The sequence below is a fragment of the Ammospiza caudacuta genome, chromosome 7 (genome assembly GCF_027887145.1).
Source record: "Ammospiza caudacuta isolate bAmmCau1 chromosome 7, bAmmCau1.pri, whole genome shotgun sequence".
NCBI lineage: Eukaryota > Metazoa > Chordata > Aves > Passeriformes > Passerellidae > Ammospiza > Ammospiza caudacuta.
Window position 1 is genome coordinate 11,561,395 of NC_080599.1, and position 21,317 is coordinate 11,582,711.

The following is a 21,317-nucleotide window of genomic DNA, read 5'->3' on the forward strand; positions in this document are numbered from 1 at the left end:
TTTGGACATCTTTTCTTTTCTTCTTTTCAAACACTTGGCAGACTTCCGAGCAATGTCCAGAACACGATGGGAGATGTTTTCTGTGCTCCCGCAGGTTTTCCTTGCCAGACAACGTGGAAAAGCTTTCTGCTAGGATGTAGACCACAAAAGACACTAAAGGCGAAGGTACGATGCTCTCCGGAGCTAAGCGCCGCTCCCGGGCTTCTTTCGGCAGAAGCCGCGCTAAGAGAGCACTGTGAGCGGTACAATCGTCTTTGCGCGAAGAAGCTGCTTCTTCGGCTCCGGGAGCCGGAGAGAGCGGCAGCATCGGAAAGGTGAAGAAGGAAGCTGTACAACACTGGGATTGTGTGCGCAGCTTGCCAACTGATAGAAAACAGTACATTACCACTTTCCTGACTTTTCCAATCACATGAATATTCGATAAGAAGCTGTTTTGGACAGATTTTCTTTTCTTTATGGCAAACACTTGGCAGACCTCCGTGCAACGTCCAGAACACGATGGGAGATGTTTTCTGTGCTCCCGCAGGTTTTCCTTGCCAAACAGAGTGGAAAAGCTTTCTGCTAGGATGTAGACCACAAAAGACGCTAAAGGCGAAGGTACGATGCTCTCCGGAGCTAGGCGCCGCTCCCGGGCTTCTTTCGGCTGAAGCCGCGCTAAGAGAGCACTGTGAGCGGTACAATCGTCTTTGCGCGAAGAAGCCGCTTCTTCGGCTCCGGGAGCCGGAGAGAGCGGCAGCATCGGAAAGGTGAAGAAGGAAGATGTACAACACTGGGATTGTGTGCGCAGCTTGCCAACTGATAGAAAACAGTACATTACCACTTTGCTGACTTTTCCAATCACATGAATATTCGATAAGAAGCTGTTTTGGACCACTTTTCTTTTCTTCTTGTCAAACACTTGGCAGACCTCCGTGCAACGTCCAGAACACGATGGGAGATGTTTTCTGTGCTCGCGCAGGTTTTCCTTGCCAGACAGAGTGGAAAAGCTTTCTGCTGGCATGTAGACCACAAAAGACGCTAAAGACGAAGGTACGATGCTCTCCGGAGCTAAGCGCCGCTCCCGGGCTTCTTTCGGCAGAAGCCGCGCTAAGAGAGCACTGTGAGCGGTACAATCGTCTTTGCGCGAAGAAGCCGCTTCTTCGGCTCCGGGAGCCGGAGTGAGCGGCAGCATCGGAAAGGTGAAGAAGGAAGCCGTACAACACTGGGATTGGGTGCACAGCTTGCCAACTGATAGAAAACAGTACCTTAAAATTCTCCTGAAGTTTCCAATCACATGAATATTCTATAAGAAGCTGTTTTGGACATCTTTTCTTTTCTTCTTGTCAAACACTTGGCAGACCTCCGTGCAACGTCCAGAACACGATGGGAGATGTTTTCTGTGCTCCCGCAGGTTTTCCTTGCCAGACAGCGTGGAAAAGCTTTCTGCTAGGATGTAGACCACAAAAGATGCTAAAGGCGAAGGTACGATGCTCTCCGGAGCTAAGCGCCGCTCCCGGGCTTCTTTCGGCTGAAGCGGCGCTAAGAGAGCACTGTGAGCGGTACAATCGTCTTTGCGCGAAGAAGCCGCTTCTTCGGCTCCGGGAGCCGGAGAGAGCGGCAGCATCGGAAAGGTGAAGAAGGAAGCCGTACAACACCGGGATTGTGTGCGCAGCTTGCCAACTGATAGAAAACAGTACATTACCACTTTCCTGACTTTTCCAGTCACATGAATATTCGATTGGAAGCTGTTTTGGACCACTTTTCTTTTCTTCTTGTCAAACACTTGGCCGACTTCCGAGCAATGTCCAGAACACGATGGGAGATGTTTTCTTTGGTCGCGCAGGTTTTCCTTGCCAGACAGCGTGGAAAAGCTTTCTGCTAGGATGTAGACCACAAAAGACACTAAAGGCGAAGGTACGATGCTCTCCGGAGCTAAGCGCCGCTCCCGGGCTTCTTTCGGCTGAAGCCGCGCTAAGAGAGCACTGTGAGCGGTACAATCGTCTTTGCGCGAAGAAGCCGCTTCTTCGGCTCCGGGAGCCGGAGAGAGCGGCAGCATCGGAAAGGTGAAGAAGGAAGCTGTACAACACTGGGATTGTGTGCGCAGCTTGCCAACTGATAGAAAACAGTACATTACCACTTTCCTGACTTTTCCAATCACATGAATATTCGATAGGAAGCTGTTTTGTACAGCTTTTCTTTTCTTTATGCCAAAAACGTGGCCGACCTCAGTGCAACGTCCAGAACACGATGGGAGATGTTTTCTGTGCTCCCGCAGGTTTTCCTTGCCAGACAGAGTGGAAAAGCTTTCTGCTAGGATGTAGACCACAAAAGACGCTAAAAGCGAAGGTACGATGCTCTCCGGAGCTAAGCGCCGCTCCCGGGCTTCTTTCGGCTGAAGCGGCGCTAAGAGAGCACTGTGAGCGGTACAATCGTCTTTGCGCGAAGAAGCCGCTTCTTCGGCTCCGGGAGCCGGAGAGAGCGGCAGCATCGGAAAGGTGAAGAAGGAAGCTGTACAACACTGGGATTGTGTGCGCAGCTTGCCAACTGATAGAAAACAGTACATTACCACTTTCCTGACTTTTCCAGTCACATGAATATTCGATTGGAAGCTGTTTTGGACCACTTTTCTTTTCTTCTTGTCAAACACTTGGCCGACTTCCGAGCAATGTCCAGAACATGATGGGAGATGTTTTCTGTGGTCGCGCAGGTTTTCCTTGCCAGACAGCGTGGAAAAGCTTTCTGCTAGGATGTAGACCACAAAAGACGCTAAAGGCGAAGGTACGATGCTCTCCGGAGCTAAGCGCCGCTCCCGGGCTTCTTTCGGCAGAAGCCGCGCTAAGAGAGCACTGTGAGCGGTACAATCGTCTTTGCGCGAAGAAGCTGCTTCTTCGGCTCCGGGAGCCGGAGAGAGCGGCAGCATCGGAAAGGTGAAGAAGGAAGCTGTACAACACTGGGATTGTGTGCGCAGCTTGCCAACTGATAGAAAACAGTACATTACCACTTTCCTGACTTTTCCAATCACATGAATATTCGATAAGAAGCTGTTTTGGACAGATTTTCTTTTCTTTATGGCAAACACTTGGCAGATCTCCGTGCAACGTCCAGAACACGATGGGTGATGTTTTCTGTGCTCCCGCAGGTTTTTCCTTGCCAGACAGAGTGGAAAAGCTTTCTGCTAGGATGTAGACCACAAAAGACGCTAAAGGCGAAGGTACGATGCTCTCCGGAGCTAAGCGCCGCTCCCGGGCTTCTTTCGGCAGAAGCCGCGCTAAGAGAGCACTGTGAGCGGTACAATCGTCTTTGCGCGAAGAAGCCGCTTCTTCGGCTCCGGGAGCTGGAGAGAGCGGCATGATCGGAAAGGTGAAGAAGGAAGCTGTACAACACTGGGATTGTGTGCGCAGCTTGCCAACTGATAGAAAACAGTACATTACCACTTTCCTGACTTTTCCAATCACATGAATATTCGATAAGAAGCTGTTTTGGACAGCTTTTCTTTTCTTTATGCCAAACACTTGGCAGATCTCCGTGCAACTTCCAGAACACGATGGGAGATGTTTTCTGTGCTCGCGCAGGTTTTCCTTGCCATACAGAGTGGAAAAGCTTTCTTCTAGGATGTAGACCACAAAAGACGCTAAAGGCGAAGGTACGATGCTCTCCAGAGGTAAGAGCCGCTCCCGGGCTTCTTTCGGCAGAAGCCGCGCTAAGAGAGCACTGTGAGCGGTACAATCGTCTTTGCGCGAAGAAGCCGCTTCTTCGGCTCCGGGAGCCGGAGAGAGCGGCATGATCGGAAAGGTGAAGAAGGAAGCTGTACAACACTGGGATTGTGTGCGCAGCTTGCCAACTGATAGAAAACAGTACATTACCACTTTCCTGACTTTTCCAATCACATGAATATTCGATAAGAAGCTGTTTTGGACCACTTTTCTTTTCTTCTTGTCAAACACTTGGCCGACTTCCGAGCAATGTCCAGAACACGATGGGAGATGTTTTCTGTGCTCGCGCAGGTTTTCCTTGCCAGACAGAGTGGAAAAGCCTTCTGCTAGGATGTAGACCACAAAAGACGCTAAAGACGCAGTTACGATGCTCTCCGGAGCTAAGCGCCGCTCCCGGGCTTCTTTCGGCAGAAGCCGCGCTAAGAGAGCACTGTGAGCGGTACAATCGTCTTTGCGCGAAGAAGCCGCTTCTTCGGCTCCGGGAGCCGGAGAGAGCGGCAGCATCGGAAAGGTGAAGAAGGAAGCTGTACAACACTGGGATTGTGTGCGCAGCTTGCCAACTGATAGAAAACAGTACATTACCACTTTCCTGACTTTTCCAATCACATGAATATTCGATAAGAAGCTGTTTTGGACCGCTTTTCTTTTCTTCTTGTCAAACACTTGGCCGACTTCCGAGGAATGTCCAGAACACGATGGGAGATGTTTTCTGTGGTCGCGCAGGTTTTCCTTGCCAGACAGCGTGGAAAAGCTTTCTGCTAGGATGTAGACCACAAAAGACGCTAAAGGCGAAGGTACGATGCTCTCCGGAGCTAAGCGCCGCTCCCGGGCTTCTTTCGGCAGAAGCCGCGCTAAGAGAGCACTGTGAGCGGTACAATCGTCTTTGCGCGAAGAAGCCGCTTCTTCGGCTCCGGGAGCCGGAGAGAGCGGCAGCATCGGAAAGGTGAAGAAGGAAGATGTACAACACTGGGATTGTGTGCGCAGCTTGCCAACTGATAGAAAACAGTACATTACCACTTTCCTGACTTTTCCAATCACAAATATTCGATAAGAAGCTGTTTTGGACCACTTTTCTTTTCTTCTTGTCAAACACTTGGCAGACCTCCGTGCAACGTCCAGAACACGATGGGAGATGTTTTCTGTGCTCGCGCAGGTTTTCCTTGCCAGACAGAGTGGAAAAGCTTTCTGCTAGCATGTAGACCACAAAAGACGCTAAAGACGCAGGTACGATGCTCTCCGGAGCTAAGCGCCGCTCCCGGGCTTCTTTCGGCAGAAGCCGCGCTAAGAGAGCACTGTGAGCGGTACAATCGTCTTTGCGCGAAGAAGCCGCTTCTTCGGCTCCGGGAGCCGGAGAGAGCGGCAGCATCGGAAAGGTGAAGAAGGAAGCCGTACAACACTGGGATTGGGTGCACAGCTTGCCAACTGATAGAAAACAGTACCTTAAAATTCTCCTGAAGTTTCCAATCACATGAATATTCTATAAGAAGCTGTTTTGGACATCTTTTCTTTTCTTCTAGTCAAACACTTGGCAGACTTCCGAGCAATGTCCAGAACACGATGGGAGATGTTTTCTGTGCTCCCGCAGGTTTTCCTTGCCAGACAGCGTGGAAAAGCTTTCTGCTAGGATGTTGACCACAAAAGATGCTAAAGGCGAAGGTACGATGCTCTCCGGAGCTAAGCGCCGCTCCCGGGCTTCTTTCGGCTGAAGCGGCGCTAAGAGAGCACTGTGAGCGGTACAATCGTCTTTGCGCGAAGAAGCCGCTTCTTCGGCTCCGGGAGCCGGAGAGAGCGGCAGCATCGGAAAGGTGAAGAAGGAAGCCGTACAACACCGGGATTGTGTGCGCAGCTTGCCAACTGATAGAAAACAGTACATTACCACTTTCCTGACTTTTCCAATCACATGAATATTCGATAAGAAGCTGTTTTGGACAGATTTTCTTTTCTTTATGCCAAACACTTGGCAGATCTCCGTGCAACGTCCAGAACACGATGGGAGATGTTTTCTGTGCTCGCGCAGGTTTTCCTTGCCATACAGAGTGGAAAAGCTTTCTTCTAGGATGTAGACCACAAAAGACGCTAAAGGCGAAGGTACGATGCTCTCCGGAGCTAAGCGCCGCTCCCGGGCTTCTTTCGGCCGAAGCCGCGCTAAGAGAGCACTGTGAGCAGTACAATCGTCTTTGCGCGAAGAAGCCGCTTCTTCGGCTCCGGGAGCCGGAGAGAGCGGCATGATCGGAAAGGTGAAGAAGGAAGCTGTACAACACTGGGATTGTGTGCGCAGCTTGCCAACTGATAGAAAACAGTACATTACCACTTTCCTGACTTTTCCAATCACATGAATATTCGATAAGAAGCTGTTTTGGACAGATTTTCTTTTCTTTATGGCAAACACTTGGCAGACCTCCGTGCAACGTCCAGAACACGATGGGAGATGTTTTCTGTGCTCGCGCAGGTTTTCCTTGCCAGACAGAGTGGAAAAGCTTTCTGCTAGCATGTAGACCACAAAAGACGCTAAAGACGAAGGTACGATGCTCTCCGGAGCTAAGCGCCGCTCCCGGGCTTCTTTCGGCAGAAGCCGCGCTAAGAGAGCACTGTGAGCGGTACAATCGTCTTTGCGCGAAGAAGCCGCTTCTTCGGCTCCGGGAGCCGGAGAGAGCGGCAGCATCGGAAAGGTGAAGAAGGAAGCCGTACAACACTGGGATTGGGTGCACAGCTTGCCAACTGATAGAAAACAGTACCTTAAAATTCTCCTGAAGTTTCCAATCACATGAATATTCTATAAGAAGCTGTTTTGGACATCTTTTCTTTTCTTCTTGTCAAACACTTGGCAGACTTCCGAGCAATGTCCAGAACACGATGGGAGATGTTTTCTGTGCTCCCGCAGGTTTTCCTTGCCAGACAGCGTGGAAAAGCTTTCTGCTAGGATGTAGACCACAAAAGACGCTAAAGGCGAAGGTACGATGCTCTCCGGAGCTAAGCGCCGCTCCCGGGCTTCTTTCGGCTGAAGCCGCGCTAAGAGAGCACTGTGAGCGGTACAATCGTCTTTGCGCGAAGAAGCCGCTTCTTCGGCTCCGGGAGCCGGAGAGAGCGGCAGCATCGGAAAGGTGAAGAAGGAAGCCGTACAACACTGGGATTGGGTGCACAGCTTGCCAACTGATAGAAAACAGTACCTTAAAATTCTCCTGAAGTTTCCAATCACATGAATATTCGATTGGAAGCTGTTTTGGACATCTTTTCTTTTCTTCTTGTCAAACACTTGGCAGACTTCCGAGCAATGTCCAGAACACGATGGGAGATGTTTTCTGTGCTCGCGCAGGTTTTCCTTGCCAGACAGCGTGGAAAAGCTTTCTGCTAGCATGTAGACCACAAAAGACACTAAAGGCGAAGGTACGATGCTCTCCGGAGCTAAGCGCCGCTCCCGGGCTTCTTTCGGCAGAAGCCGCGCTAAGAGAGCACTGTGAGCGGTACAATCGTCTTTGCGCGAAGAAGCCGCTTCTTCGGCTCCGGGAGCCGGAGAGAGCGGCAGCATCGGAAAGGTGAAGAAGGAAGCTGTACAACACTGGGATTGTGTGCGCAGCTTGCCAACTGATAGAAAACAGTACATTACCACTTTCCTGACTTTTCCAATCACATGAATATTCGATTGGAAGCTGTTTTGGACAGATTTTCTTTTCTTTATGCCAAAAACTTGCCCGACCTCCGTGCAACGTCCAGAACACGATGGGAGATGTTTTCTGTGCTCGCGCAGGTTTTCCTTGCCAGACAGAGTGGAAAAGCCTTCTGCTAGGATGTAGACCACAAAGGCGCTAAAGACGCAGTTACGATGCTCTCCGGAGCTAAGCGCCGCTCCCGGGCTTCTTTCGGCAGAAGCCGCGCTAAGAGAGCACTGTGAGCGGTACAATCGTCTTTGCGCGAAGAAGCCGCTTCTTCGGCTCCGGGAGCCGGAGAGAGCGGCAGCATCGGAAAGGTGAAGAAGGAAGCTGTACAACACTGGGATTGTGTGCGCAGCTTGCCAACTGATAGAAAACAGTACATTACCACTTTCCTGACTTTTCCAATCACATGAATATTCTAAAAGAAGCTGTTTTGGACCACTTTTCTTTTCTTCTTGTCAAACACTTGGCCGATTTCCGAGTAATGTCCAGAACACGATGGGAGATGTTTTCTGTGGTCGCGCAGGTTTTCCTTGCCAGACAGCGTGGAAAAGTTTTCTGCTAGGATGTAGACCACAAAAGACACTAAAGGCGAAGGTACGATGCTCTCCGGAGCTAAGCGCCGCTCCCGGGCTTCTTTCGGCAGAAGCCGCGCTAAGAGAGCACTGTGAGCGGTACAATCGTCTTTGCGCGAAGAAGCTGCTTCTTCGGCTCCGGGAGCCGGAGAGAGCGGCAGCATCGGAAAGGTGAAGAAGGAAGCTGTACAACACTGGGATTGTGTGCGCAGCTTGCCAACTGATAGAAAACAGTACATTACCACTTTCCTGACTTTTCCAATCACATGAATATTCGATAAGAAGCTGTTTTGGACAGATTTTCTTTTCTTCTTGTCAAACACTTGGCAGACCTCCGTGCAACGTCCAGAACACGATGGGAGATGTTTTCTGTGCTCGCGCAGGTTTTCCTTGCCAGACAGAGTGGAAAAGCTTTCTGCTGGCATGTAGACCACAAAAGACGCTAAAGACGAAGGTACGATGCTCTCCGGAGCTAAGCGCCGCTCCCGGGCTTCTTTCGGCAGAAGCCGCGCTAAGAGAGCACTGTGAGCGGTACAATCGTCTTTGCGCGAAGAAGCCGCTTCTTCGGCTCCGGGAGCCGGAGTGAGCGGCAGCATCGGAAAGGTGAAGAAGGAAGCCGTACAACACTGGGATTGGGTGCACAGCTTGCCAACTGATAGAAAACAGTACCTTAAAATTCTCCTGAAGTTTCCAATCACATGAATATTCTATAAGAAGCTGTTTTGGACATCTTTTCTTTTCTTCTTGTCAAACACTTGGCAGACCTCCGTGCAACGTCCAGAACACGATGGGAGATGTTTTCTGTGCTCCCGCCGGTTTTCCTTGCCAGACAGCGTGGAAAAGCTTTCTGCTAGGATGTAGACCACAAAAGATGCTAAAGGCGAAGGTACGAGGCTCTCCGGAGCTAAGCGCCGCTCCCGGGCTTCTTTCGGCTGAAGCGGCGCTAAGAGAGCACTGTGAGCGGTACAATCGTCTTTGCGCGAAGAAGCCGCTTCTTCGGCTCCGGGAGCCGGAGAGAGCGGCAGCATCGGAAAGGTGAAGAAGGAAGCCGTACAACACCGGGATTGTGTGCGCAGCTTGCCAACTGATAGAAAACAGTACATTACCACTTTCCTGACTTTTCCAGTCACATGAATATTCGATTGGAAGCTGTTTTGGACCACTTTTCTTTTCTTCTTGTCAAACACTTGGCCGACTTCCGAGCAATGTCCAGAACACGATGGGAGATGTTTTCTTTGGTCGCGCAGGTTTTCCTTGCCAGACAGCGTGGAAAAGCTTTCTGCTAGGATGTAGACCACAAAAGACACTAAAGGCGAAGGTACGATGCTCTCCGGAGCTAAGCGCCGCTCCCGGGCTTCTTTCGGCTGAAGCCGCGCTAAGAGAGCACTGTGAGCGGTACAATCGTCTTTGCGCGAAGAAGCCGCTTCTTCGGCTCCGGGAGCCGGAGAGAGCGGCAGCATCGGAAAGGTGAAGAAGGAAGCTGTACAACACTGGGATTGTGTGCGCAGCTTGCCAACTGATAGAAAACAGTACATTACCACTTTCCTGACTTTTCCAATCACATGAATATTCGATAGGAAGCTGTTTTGTACAGCTTTTCTTTTCTTTATGCCAAAAACGTGGCCGACCTCAGTGCAACGTCCAGAACACGATGGGAGATGTTTTCTGTGCTCCCGCAGGTTTTCCTTGCCAGACAGAGTGGAAAAGCTTTCTGCTAGGATGTAGACCACAAAAGACGCTAAAAGCGAAGGTACGATGCTCTCCGGAGCTAAGCGCCGCTCCCGGGCTTCTTTCGGCTGAAGCGGCGCTAAGAGAGCACTGTGAGCGGTACAATCGTCTTTGCGCGAAGAAGCCGCTTCTTCGGCTCCGGGAGCCGGAGAGAGCGGCAGCATCGGAAAGGTGAAGAAGGAAGCTGTACAACACTGGGATTGTGTGCGCAGCTTGCCAACTGATAGAAAACAGTACATTACCACTTTCCTGACTTTTCCAGTCACATGAATATTCGATTGGAAGCTGTTTTGGACCACTTTTCTTTTCTTCTTGTCAAACACTTGGCCGACTTCCGAGCAATGTCCAGAACATGATGGGAGATGTTTTCTGTGGTCGCGCAGGTTTTCCTTGCCAGACAGCGTGGAAAAGCTTTCTGCTAGGATGTAGACCACAAAAGACACTAAAGGCGAAGGTACGATGCTCTCCGGAGCTAAGCGCCGCTCCCGGGCTTCTTTCGGCAGAAGCCGCGCTAAGAGAGCACTGTGAGCGGTACAATCGTCTTTGCGCGAAGAAGCTGCTTCTTCGGCTCCGGGAGCCGGAGAGAGCGGCAGCATCGGAAAGGTGAAGAAGGAAGCTGTACAACACTGGGATTGTGTGCGCAGCTTGCCAACTGATAGAAAACAGTACATTACCACTTTCCTGACTTTTCCAATCACATGAATATTCGATAAGAAGCTGTTTTGGACAGATTTTCTTTTCTTTATGGCAAACACTTGGCAGATCTCCGTGCAACGTCCAGAACACGATGGGTGATGTTTTCTGTGCTCCCGCAGGTTTTTCCTTGCCAGACAGAGTGGAAAAGCTTTCTGCTAGGATGTAGACCACAAAAGACGCTAAAGGCGAAGGTACGATGCTCTCCGGAGCTAAGCGCCGCTCCCGGGCTTCTTTCGGCAGAAGCCGCGCTAAGAGAGCACTGTGAGCGGTACAATCGTCTTTGCGCGAAGAAGCCGCTTCTTCGGCTCCGGGAGCTGGAGAGAGCGGCATGATCGGAAAGGTGAAGAAGGAAGCTGTACAACACTGGGATTGTGTGCGCAGCTTGCCAACTGATAGAAAACAGTACATTACCACTTTCCTGACTTTTCCAATCACATGAATATTCGATAAGAAGCTGTTTTGGACAGCTTTTCTTTTCTTTATGCCAAACACTTGGCAGATCTCCGTGCAACTTCCAGAACACGATGGGAGATGTTTTCTGTGCTCGCGCAGGTTTTCCTTGCCATACAGAGTGGAAAAGCTTTCTTCTAGGATGTAGACCACAAAAGACGCTAAAGGCGAAGGTACGATGCTCTCCAGAGGTAAGAGCCGCTCCCGGGCTTCTTTCGGCAGAAGCCGCGCTAAGAGAGCACTGTGAGCGGTACAATCGTCTTTGCGCGAAGAAGCCGCTTCTTCGGCTCCGGGAGCCGGAGAGAGCGGCATGATCGGAAAGGTGAAGAAGGAAGCTGTACAACACTGGGATTGTGTGCGCAGCTTGCCAACTGATAGAAAACAGTACATTACCACTTTCCTGACTTTTCCAATCACATGAATATTCGATAAGAAGCTGTTTTGGACCACTTTTCTTTTCTTCTTGTCAAACACTTGGCCGACTTCCGAGCAATGTCCAGAACACGATGGGAGATGTTTTCTGTGCTCGCGCAGGTTTTCCTTGCCAGACAGAGTGGAAAAGCCTTCTGCTAGGATGTAGACCACAAAAGACGCTAAAGACGCAGTTACGATGCTCTCCGGAGCTAAGCGCCGCTCCCGGGCTTCTTTCGGCAGAAGCCGCGCTAAGAGAGCACTGTGAGCGGTACAATCGTCTTTGCGCGAAGAAGCCGCTTCTTCGGCTCCGGGAGCCGGAGAGAGCGGCATGATCGGAAAGGTGAAGAAGGAAGCTGTACAACACTGGGATTGTGTGCGCAGCTTGCCAACTGATAGAAAACAGTACATTACCACTTTCCTGACTTTTCCAATCACATGAATATTCGATAAGAAGCTGTTTTGGACCACTTTTCTTTTCTTCTTGTCAAACACTTGGCCGACTTCCGAGTAATGTCCAGAACACGATGGGAGATGTTTTCTGTGGTCGCGCAGGTTTTCCTTGCCAGACAGCGTGGAAAAGCTTTCTGCTAGGATGTAGACCACAAAAGACGCTAAAGGCGAAGGTACGATGCTCTCCGGAGCTAAGCGCCGCTCCCGGGCTTCTTTCGGCAGAAGCCGCGCTAAGAGAGCACTGTGAGCGGTACAATCGTCTTTGCGCGAAGAAGCCGCTTCTTCGGCTCCGGGAGCCGGAGAGAGCGGCAGCATCGGAAAGGTGAAGAAGGAAGATGTACAACACTGGGATTGTGTGCGCAGCTTGCCAACTGATAGAAAACAGTACATTACCACTTTCCTGACTTTTCCAATCACATGAATATTCGATAAGAAGCTGTTTTGGACCACTTTTCTTTTCTTCTTGTCAAACACTTGGCAGACCTCCGTGCAACGTCCAGAACACGATGGGAGATGTTTTCTGTGCTCGCGCAGGTTTTCCTTGCCAGACAGAGTGGAAAAGCTTTCTGATAGCATGTAGACCACAAAAGACGCTAAAGACGCAGGTACGATGCTCTCCGGAGCTAAGCGCCGCTCCCGGGCTTCTTTCGGCAGAAGCCGCGCTAAGAGAGCACTGTGAGCGGTACAATCGTCTTTGCGCGAAGAAGCCGCTTCTTCGGCTCCGGGAGCCGGAGAGAGCGGCAGCATCGGAAAGGTGAAGAAGGAAGCCGTACAACACTGGGATTGGGTGCACAGCTTGCCAACTGATAGAAAACAGTACCTTAAAATTCTCCTGAAGTTTCCAATCACATGAATATTCTATAAGAAGCTGTTTTGGACATCTTTTCTTTTCTTCTTGTCAAACACTTGGCAGACTTCCGAGCAATGTCCAGAACACGATGGGAGATGTTTTCTGTGCTCCCGCAGGTTTTCCTTGCCAGACAGCGTGGAAAAGCTTTCTGCTAGGATGTTGACCACAAAAGATGCTAAAGGCGAAGGTACGATGCTCTCCGGAGCTAAGCGCCGCTCCCGGGCTTCTTTCGGCTGAAGCGGCGCTAAGAGAGCACTGTGAGCGGTACAATCGTCTTTGCGCGAAGAAGCCGCTTCTTCGGCTCCGGGAGCCGGAGAGAGCGGCAGCATCGGAAAGGTGAAGAAGGAAGCCGTACAACACCGGGATTGTGTGCGCAGCTTGCCAACTGATAGAAAACAGTACATTACCACTTTCCTGACTTTTCCAATCACATGAATATTCGATAAGAAGCTGTTTTGGACAGCTTTTCTTTTCTTTATGCCAAACACTTGGCAGATCTCCGTGCAACGTCCAGAACACGATGGGAGATGTTTTCTGTGCTCGCGCAGGTTTTCCTTGCCAGACAGCGTGGAAAAGCTTTCTTCTAGGATGTAGACCACAAAAGACGCTAAAGACGCAGTTACGATGCTCTCCGGAGCTAAGCGCCGCTCCCGGGCTTCTTTCGGCAGAAGCCGCGCTAAGAGAGCACTGTGAGCGGTACAATCGTCTTTGCGCGAAGAAGCCGCTTCTTCGGCTCCGGGAGCCGGAGAGAGCGGCAGCATCGGAAAGGTGAAGAAGGAAGCTGTACAACACTGGGATTGTGTGCGCAGCTTGCCAACTGATATAAAACAGTACATTACCACTTTCCTGACTTTTCCAATCACATGAATATTCGATAAGAAGCTGTTTTGGACCACTTTTCTTTTCTTCTTGTCAAACACTTGGCCGACTTCCGAGCAATGTCCAGAACACGATGGGAGGTGTTTTCTGTGCTCCCGCAGGTTTTCCTTGCCAGACAGCGTGGAAAAGCTTTCTGCTAGGATGTAGACCACAAAAGACGCTAAAGACGAAGGTACGATGCTCCCCGGAGCTAAGCGCCGCTCCCCGGCTTCTTTCGGCTGAAGCCGCGCTAAGAGAGCACTGTGAGCGGTACAATCGTCTTTGCGCGAAGAAGCCGCTTCTTCGGCTCCGGGAGCCGGAGAGAGCGGCAGCATCGGAAAGGTGAAGAAGGAAGCTGTACAACACTGGGATTGTGTGCGCAGCTTGCCAACTGATAGAAAACAGTACATTACCACTTTCCTGACTTTTCCAATCACATGAATATTCGATAAGAAGCTGTTTTGGACAGCTTTTCTTTTCTTTATGCCAAACACTTGGCAGATCTCCGTGCAACGTCCAGAACACGATGGGAGATGTTTTCTGTGCTCGCGCAGGTTTTCCTTGCCATACAGAGTGGAAAAGCTTTCTTCTAGGATGTAGACCACAAAAGACGCTAAAGGCGAAGGTACGATGCTCTCCAGAGGTAAGAGCCGCTCCCGGGCTTCTTTCGGCACAAGCCGCGCTAAGAGAGCACTGTGAGCGGTACAATCGTCTTTGCGCGAAGAAGCTGCTTCTTCGGCTCCGGGAGCCGGAGAGAGCGGCAGCATCGGAAAGGTGAAGAAGGAAGCTGTACAACACTGGGATTGTGTGCGCAGCTTGCCAACTGATAGAAAACAGTACATTACCACTTTCCTGACTTTTCCAATCACATGAATATTCGATAGGAAGCTGTTTTGTACAGCTTTTCTTTTCTTTATGCCAAAAACGTGGCCGACCTCAGTGCAACGTCCAGAACACGATGGGAGATGTTTTCTGTGCTCCCGCAGGTTTTCCTTGCCAGACAGAGTGGAAAAGCTTTCTGCTAGGATGTAGACCACAAAAGACGCTAAAAGCGAAGGTACGATGCTCTCCGGAGCTAAGCGCCGCTCCCGGGCTTCTTTCGGCAGAAGCCGCGCTAAGAGAGCACTGTGAGCGGTACAATCGTCTTTGCGCGAAGAAGCCGCTTCTTCGGCTCCGGGAGCCGGAGAGAGCGGCAGCATCGGAAAGGTGAAGAAGGAAGCTGTACAACACTGGGATTGTGTGCGCAGCTTGCCAACTGATAGAAAACAGTACATTACCACTTTCCTGACTTTTCCAGTCACATGAATATTCGATAAGAAGCTGTTTTGGACCACTTTTCTTTTCTTCTTGTCAAACACTTGACCGACTTCCGAGCAATGTCTAGAACATGATGGGAGATGTTTTCTGTGTTCGCGCAGGTTTTCCTTGCCAGACAGCGTGGAAAAGCTTTCTGCTAGGATGTAGACCACAAAAGACACTAAAGGCGAAGGTACGATGCTCTCCGGAGCTAAGCGCCGCTCCCGGGCTTCTTTCGGCAGAAGCCGCGCTAAGAGAGCACTGTGAGCGGTACAATCGTCTTTGCGCGAAGAAGCTGCTTCTTCGGCTCCGGGAGCCGGAGAGAGCGGCAGCATCGGAAAGGTGAAGAAGGAAGCTGTACAACACTGGGATTGTGTGCGCAGCTTGCCAACTGATAGAAAACAGTACATTACCACTTTCCTGACTTTTCCAGTCACATGAATATTCGATAAGAAGCTGTTTTGGACAGATTTTCTTTTCTTTATGGCAAACACTTGGCAGATCTCCGTGCAACGTCCAGAACACGATGGGTGATGTTTTCTGTGCTCCCGCAGGTTTTTCCTTGCCAGACAGAGTGGAAAAGCTTTCTGCTAGGATGTAGACCACAAAAGACGCTAAAGGCGAAGGTACGATGCTCTCCGGAGCTAAGCGCCGCTCCCGGGCTTCTTTCGGCAGAAGCCGCGCTAAGAGAGCACTGTGAGCGGTACAATCGTCTTTGCGCGAAGAAGCCGCTTCTTCGGCTCCGGGAGCTGGAGAGAGCGGCAGCATCGGAAAGGTGAAGAAGGAAGCTGTACAACACTGGGATTGTGTGCGCAGCTTGCCAACTGATAGAAAACAGTACATTACCACTTTCCTGACTTTTCCAATCACATGAATATTCGATAAGAAGCTGTTTTGGACAGCTTTTCTTTTCTTTATGCCAAACACTTGGCAGATCTCCGTGCAACGTCCAGAACACGATGGGAGATGTTTTCTGTGCTCGCGCAGGTTTTCCTTGCCATACAGAGTGGAAAAGCTTTCTGCTAGGATGTAGACCACAAAAGACGCTAAAGACGAAGGTACGATGCTCTCCAGAGGTAAGAGCCGCTCCCGGGCTTCTTTCGGCAGAAGCCGCGCTAAGAGAGCACTGTGAGCGGTACAATCGTCTTTGCGCGAAGAAGCCGCTTCTTCGGCTCCGGGAGCCGGAGAGAGCGGCAGCATCGGAAAGGTGAAGAAGGAAGCTGTACAACACTGGGATTGTGTGCGCAGCTTGCCAACTGATAGAAAACAGTACATTACCACTTTCCTGACTTTTCCAATCACATGAATATTCGATAAGAAGCTGTTTTGGACCACTTTTCTTTTCTTCTTGTCAAACACTTGGCCGACTTCCGAGCAATGTCCAGAACACGATGGGAGATGTTTTCTGTGCTCGCGCAGGTTTTCCTTGCCAGACAGAGTGGAAAAGCCTTCTGCTAGGATGTAGACCACAAAAGACGCTAAAGACGCAGTTACGATGCTCTCCGGAGCTAAGCGCCGCTCCCGGGCTTCTTTCGGCAGAAGCCGCGCTAAGAGAGCACTGTGAGCGGTACAATCGTCTTTGCGCGAAGAAGCCGCTTCTTCGGCTCCGGGAGCCGGAGAGAGCGGCAGCATCGGAAAGGTGAAGAAGGAAGCTGTACAACACTGGGATTGTGTGCGCAGCTTGCCAACTGATAGAAAACAGTACATTACCACTTTCCTGACTTTTCCAATCACATGAATATTCGATAAGAAGCTGTTTTGGACCGCTTTTCTTTTCTTCTTGTCAAACACTTGGCCGACTTCCGAGTAATGTCCAGAACACGATGGGAGATGTTTTCTGTGGTCGCGCAGGTTTTCCTTGCCAGACAGCGTGGAAAAGCTTTCTGCTAGGATGTAGACCACAAAAGACGCTAAAGGCGAAGGTACGATGCTCTCCGGAGCTAAGCGCCGCTCCCGGGCTTCTTTCGGCAGAAGCCGCGCTAAGAGAGCACTGTGAGCGGTACAATCGTCTTTGCGCGAAGAAGCCGCTTCTTCGGCTCCGGGAGCCGGAGAGAGCGGCAGCATCGGAAAGGTGAAGAAGGAAGCTGTACAACACTGGGATTGTGTGCGCAGCTTGCCAACTGATAGAAAACAGTACATTACCACTTTCCTGACTTTTCCAATCACATGAATATTCGATAAGAAGCTGTTTTGGACCACTTTTCTTTTCTTTATGGCAAACACTTGGCAGACCTCCGTGCAACGTCCAGAACACGATGGGAGATGTTTTCTGTGCTCGCGCAAGTTTTCCTTGCCAGACAGAGTGGAAAAGCCTTCTGCTAGGATGTAGACCACAAAAGACGCTAAAGGCGAAGGTACGATGCTCTCCGGAGCTAAGCGCCTCTCCCGGGCTTCTTTCGGCAGAAGCCGCGCTAAGAGAGCACTGTGAGCGGTACAATCGTCTTTGCGCGAAGAAGCCGCTTCTTCGGCTCCGGGAGCCGGAGAGAGCGGCAGCATCGGAAAGGTGAAGAAGGAAGATGTACAACACTGGGATTGTGTGCGCAGCTTGCCAACTGATAGAAAACAGTACATTACCACTTTCCTGACTTTTCCAATCACATGAATATTCGATAAGAAGCTGTTTTGGACCACTTTTCTTTTCTTCTTGTCAAACACTTGGCAGACCTCCGTGCAACGTCCAGAACACGATGGGAGATGTTTTCTGTGCTCCCGCAGGTTTTCCTTGCCAGACAGAGTGGAAAAGCTTTCTGCTAGCATGTAGACCACAAAAGACGCTAAAGACGAAGGTACGATGCTCTCCGGAGCTAAGCGCCGCTCCCGGGCTTCTTTCGGCAGAAGCCGCGCTAAGAGAGCACTGTGAGCGGTACAATCGTCTTTGCGCGAAGAAGCCGCTTCTTCGGCTCCGGGAGCCGGAGAGAGCGGCAGCATCGGAAAGGTGAAGAAGGAAGCCGTACAACACCGGGATTGGGTGCACAGCTTGCCAACTGATAGAAAACAGTACCTTAAAATTCTCCTGAAGTTTCCAATCACATGAATATTCTATAAGAAGCTGTTTTGGACATCTTTTCTTTTCTTTTTGTCAAACACTTGGCAGACTTCCGAGCAATGTCCAGAACACGATGGGAGATGTTTTCTGTGCTCCCGCAGGTTTTCCTTGCCAGACAGCGTGGAAAAGCTTTCTGCTAGGATGTTGACCACAAAAGATGCTAAAGGCGAAGGTACGATGCTCTCCGGAGCTAAGCGCCGCTCCCGGGCTTCTTTCGGCTGAAGCGGCGCTAAGAGAGCACTGTGAGCGGTACAATCGTCTTTGCGCGAAGAAGCCGCTTCTTCGGCTCCGGGAGCCGGAGAGAGCGGCAGCATCGGAAAGGTGAAGAAGGAAGCCGTACAACACCGGGATTGTGTGCGCAGCTTGCCAACTGATAGAAAACAGTACATTACCACTTTCCTGACTTTTCCAATCACATGAATATTCGATAAGAAGCTGTTTTGGACAGCTTTTCTTTTCTTTATGCCAAACACTTGGCAGATCTCCGTGCAACGTCCAGAACACGATGGGAGATGTTTTCTGTGCACGCGCAGGTTTTCCTTGCCAGACAGAGTGGAAAAGCTTTCTTCTAGGATGTAGACCACAAAAGACGCTAAAGACGCAGTTACGATGCTCTCCGGAGCTAAGCGCCGCTCCCGGGCTTCTTTCGGCAGAAGCCGCGCTAAGAGAGCACTGTGAGCGGTACAATCGTCTTTGCGCGAAGAAGCCGCTTCTTCGGCTCCGGGAGCCGGAGAGAGCGGCAGCATCGGAAAGGTGAAGAAGGAAGATGTACAACACTGGGATTGTGTGCGCAGCTTGCCAACTGATAGAAAACAGTACATTACCACTTTCCTGACTTTTCCAATCACATGAATATTCGATAAGAAGCTGTTTTGGACCACTTTTCTTTTCTTCTTGTCAAACACTTGGCCGACTTCCGAGCAATGTCCAGAACACGATGGGAGATGTTTTCTGTGCTCGCGCAGGTTTTCCTTGCCAGACAGCGTGGAAAAGCTTTCTGCTAGGATGTAGACCACAAAAGACGCTAAAGACGAAGGTACGATGCTCCCCGGAGCTAAGCGCCGCTCCCCGGCTTCTTTCGGCTGAAGCCGCGCTAAGAGAGCACTGTGAGCGGTACAATCGTCTTTGCGCGAAGAAGCCGCTTCTTCGGCTCCGGGAGCCGGAGAGAGCGGCAGCATCGGAAAGGTGAAGAAGGAAGCTGTACAACACTGGGATTGTGTGCGCAGCTTGCCAACTGATAGAAAACAGTACATTACCACTTTCCTGACTTTTCCAATCACATGAATATTCGATAAGAAGCTGTTTTGGACAGCTTTTCTTTTCTTTATGCCAAACACTTGGCAGATCTCCGTGCAACGTCCAGAACACGATGGGAGATGTTTTCTGTGCTCGCGCAGGTTTTCCTTGCCAGACAGAGTGGAAAAGCCTTCTGCTAGGATGTAGACCACAAAAGACGCTAAAGACGCAGTTACGATGCTCTCCGGAGCTAAGCGCCGCTCCCGGGCTTCTTTCGGCAGAAGCCGCGCTAAGAGAGCACTGTGAGCGGTACAATCGTCTTTGCGCGAAGAAGCCGCTTCTTCGGCTCCGGGAGCCGGAGAGAGCGGCAGCATCGGAAAGGTGAAGAAGGAAGCTGTACAACACTGGGATTGTGTGCGCAGCTTGCCAACTGATAGAAAACAGTACATTACCACTTTCCTGACTTTTCCAATCACATGAATATTCGATAAGAAGCTGTTTTTGACCGCTTTTCTTTTCTTCTTGTCAAACACTTGGCCGACTTCCGAGTAATGTCCAGAACACGATGGGAGATGTTTTCTGTGGTCGCGCAGGTTTTCCTTGCCAGACAGCGTGGAAAAGCTTTCTGCTAGGATGTAGACCACAAAACACGCTAAAGGCGAAGGTACGATGCTCTCCGGAGCTAAGCGCCGCTCCCGGGCTTCTTTCGGCAGAAGCCGCGCTAAGAGAGCACTGTGAGCGGTACAATCGTCTTTGCGCGAAGAAGCTGCTTCTTCGGCTCCGGGAGCCGGAGAGAGCGGCAGCATCGGAAAGGTGAAGAAGGAAGCCGTACAACACTGGGATTGTGTGCGCAGCTTGCCAACTGATAGAAAACAGTACATTACCACTTTCCTGACTTTTCCAATCACATGAATATTCGATAAGAAGCTGTTTTGGACAGATTTTCTTTTCTTTATGGCAAACACTTGGCAGACCTCCGTGCAACGTCCAGAACACGATGGGAGATGTTTTCTGTGCTCCCGCAGGTTTTCCTTGCCAGACAGAGGGGAAAAGCTTTCTGCTAGGATGTAGACCACAAAAGACGCTAAAGGCGAAGGTACGATGCTCTCCGGAGCTAAGCGCCGCTCCCGGGCTTCTTTCGGCAGAAGCCGCGCTAAGAGAGCACTGTGAGCGGTACAATCGTCTTTGCGCGAAGAAGCCGCTTCTTCGGCTCCGGGAGCCGGAGAGAGCGGCAGCATCGGAAAGGTGAAGAAGGAAGCTGTACAACACTGGGATTGTGTGCGCAGCTTGCCAACTGATAGAAAACAGTACATTACCACTTTCCTGACTTTTCCAATCACATGAATATTCGATAAGAAGCTGTTTTGGACCACTTTTCTTTTCTTCTTGTCAAACACTTGGCCGACTTCCGAGCAATGTCCAGAACACGATGGGAGATGTTTTCTGTGCTCGCGCAGGTTTTCCTTGCCAGACAGAGTGGAAAAGCCTTCTGCTAGGATGTAGACCACAAAAGACGCTAAAGACGCAGTTACGATGCTCTCCGGAGCTAAGCGCCGCTCCCGGGCTTCTTTCGGCAGAAGCCGCGCTAAGAGAGCACTGTGAGCGGTACAATCGTCTTTGCGCGAAGAAGCCGCTTCTTCGGCTCCGGGAGCCGGAGAGAGCGGCAGCATCGGAAAGGTGAAGAAGGAAGCTGTACAACACTGGGATTGTGTGCGCAGCTTGCCAACTGATAGAAAACAGTACATTACCACTTTCCTGACTTTTCCAATCACATGAATATTCGATAAGAAGCTGTTTTGGACCGCTTTTCTTTTCTTCTTGTCAAACACTTGGCCGACTTCCGAGTAATGTCCAGAACACGATGGGAGATGTTTTCTGTGGTCGCGCAGGTTTTCCTTGCCAGACAGCGTGGAAAAGCTTTCTGCTAGGATGTAGACCACAAAAGACACTAAAGGCGAAGGTACGATGCTCTCCGGAGCTAAGCGCCGCTCCCGGGCTTCTTTCGGCAGAAGCCGCGCTAAGAGAGCACTGTGAGCGGTACAATCGTCTTTGCGCGAAGAAGCCGCTTCTTCGGCTCCGGGAGCCGGAGAGAGCGGCAGCATCGGAAAGGTGAAGAAGGAAGCTGTACAACACTGGGATTGTGTGCGCAGCTTGCCAACTGATAGAAAACAGTACATTACCACTTTCCTGACTTTTCCAATCACATGAATATTCGATAAGAAGCTGTTTTGGACCACTTTTCTTTTCTTTATGGCAAACACTTGGCAGACCTCCGTGCAACGTCCAGAACACGATGGGAGATGTTTTCTGTGCTCGCGCAAGTTTTCCTTGCCAGACAGAGTGGAAAAGCCTTCTGCTAGGATGTAGACCACAAAA